The sequence below is a fragment of the Anopheles moucheti genome (genome assembly GCF_943734755.1).
Source record: "Anopheles moucheti chromosome X unlocalized genomic scaffold, idAnoMoucSN_F20_07 X_unloc_30, whole genome shotgun sequence".
NCBI lineage: Eukaryota > Metazoa > Arthropoda > Insecta > Diptera > Culicidae > Anopheles > Anopheles moucheti.
In genome coordinates, this window is record NW_026453538.1 from 45,001 (window position 1) to 47,500 (window position 2,500).

The following is a 2,500-nucleotide window of genomic DNA, read 5'->3' on the forward strand; positions in this document are numbered from 1 at the left end:
GGGCCCCTGCTAGAACATATTTCCCAAGTGCGTCGATTTTTGGGTCGCCGACACAAGCTCGGGTCAAAAAAATTTTTTTTTCTCGGTGACTCAAAACATCAATTTTAGACTCCCCTGAGTATGAAAAGTGAAACGAAAATCATTTTTGAGAAGAAAAAATTTTTGTATGGGAGGGCCCCTGCTAGAACATATTTCCCAAGTGCGTCGATTTTTGGGTCGCCGACACAAGCTCGGGTCAAAAAAATTTTTTTTTCTCGGTGACTCAAAACATCAATTTTAGACTCCCCTGAGTATGAAAAGTGAAACGAAAATCATTTTTGAGAAGAAAAAATTTTTGTATGGGAGGGCCCCTGCTAGAACATTTTTCCCAAGTGCGTCGATTTTGGGTCGCCGACACAAGCTCGGGTCAAAAAATTTTTTTTTTCACGGTGACTCAAAACATCAATTTTAGACTCCCCTGAGTATGAAAAGTGAAACGAAAATCATTTTTGAGAAGAAAAAATTTTTGTATGGGAGGGCCCCTGCTAGAACATATTTCCCAAGTGCGTCGATTTTTGGGTCGCCGACACAAGCTCGGGTCAAAAAAATTTTTTTTTCTCGGTGACTCAAAACATCAATTTTAGACTCCCCTGAGTATGAAAAGTGAAACGAAAATCATTTTTGAGAAGAAAAAATTTTTGTATGGGAGGGCCCCTGCTAGAACATTTTTCCCAAGTGAGTCGATTTTTGGGTCGCGACACAAGCTCGGGTCAAAAAAAAAATTTTTTTCATGGTGACTCAAAACATCAATTTTAGACTCCCCTGAGTATGAAAAGTGAAACGAAAATCATTTTTGAGAAGAAAAAAATTTGTATGGGAGGGCCCCTGCTAGAACATTTTTCCCAAGTAAATTCGATTTTACCCGGTGAGTCAAAAAATTTTGAAAAAAATATTTTTCCAAAATCGTGTTCATTGCCTATTATAAGGGACCAGGTCAGCTCACACGCATTTTTGGAGACCATATGGAAAGTGCGTCTGGGATTGCGGAAATTAAGTTTAGAGTGTTAAATGATGGTTTCGCAATCCCGAAAGGCTCAAAATCCACCCTAAGGTTCCCCGGGTGAAATGTGGTTTCCAAGGTGTGAGCGCTATCGGTGATAGAGTTGGAATGTGATTTCCAGAGCGCAGGGCGACTGGGCTAGAGCGAAAATCATAGACAAGGGTAAGTATTGGACTGAACGACTCGAAGCAAACGAAAATCATAGACAAGGGTAATGGACTGAACGACTCGAAGCAAACGAAAACCACACACAAGAGTAATGGACTGAACAAATCGAAGCAAACGAAAACCACAGACAAGAGTAATTGAGAGAACGAATCGAAGCAAACGAAAACCACAGACAAGAGTAATAGAGTGAACGAATCGAAGCAAACGAAAACCACAGACAAGAGTAATAGAGTGAACGAATCGAAGCAAACGAAAACCATGAACACAGGGATAACTGAGAACGAACCTACCTATCAGAGCATGTGAAAGCATGGACAAGAGTACTGAAAATCGGACCAAACCTCAAGAAGCACACGAAAATCATGGACAAGAGTACTCAAAAACACGGACCAAACCTGTCGAAGCACACGAAAACCATGAACACAGGGATAACTGAAAACTGACTGTGAACCTATCAGAGCATGTGAAAGCATGGACAAGAGTACTGAAAATCGGACCAAACCTCAAGAAGCACACGAAAATCATGGACAAGAGTACTCAAAAACACGGACCAAACCTGTCGAAGCACACGAAAACCATGAACACAGGGATAACTGAAAACGAACCGAACCTCTCGTAGCAAACGAAAAACATGGACAAAATTATTCGAAACGAACCGAAGCTCGATGCGAAAAACATGGGAAAGCAAGCCCGTAAGTCGCACTATCAAGCCCATAAGTCGCACTATCAAGCCCATAAGTCGCACTATCAAGCCCGTTAGTCGCACTATCAAGCCCATAAGTCGCACTATCAAGCCCGTTAGTCGCACTATCAAACCCGTTAGTCGCACTATCAGGCCCATAAGTCGCACTATCAGGCCCGTAAGTCGCACCAAAAAGCCCGTAAATTGCCCTATCAAGCCCGTTAGTCGCACTATCAGGCCCATAAGTCGCACCAACAAGCCCGTAAATTACCCTATCAAGCCCATAAGTCGCACCAAAAAGCCCGTAAATTGCCCTATCAAGCCCATAAGTCGCACCAAAAAGCCCGTAATTCGCACCAAAAAGCCCGTAAATTGCCCTATCAAGCCCGTTAGTCGCACTATCAGGCCCGTAAGTCGCACCATCAAGCCCGTAAATTGCCCGATAAAGCCCGTAAATTGCCCGATCAAGAGCCAGCGCTGCATTGTCGGTTAATCCCGTCGATCGCGCCGGCTATTTCTCAGAAGGTTGTACGGACACCATACCCGGTGGCAAGTACCGCGAAGTTTATAACGCAACAGAACGTTCGCCAGTCGGACACAAGAATTGGAAA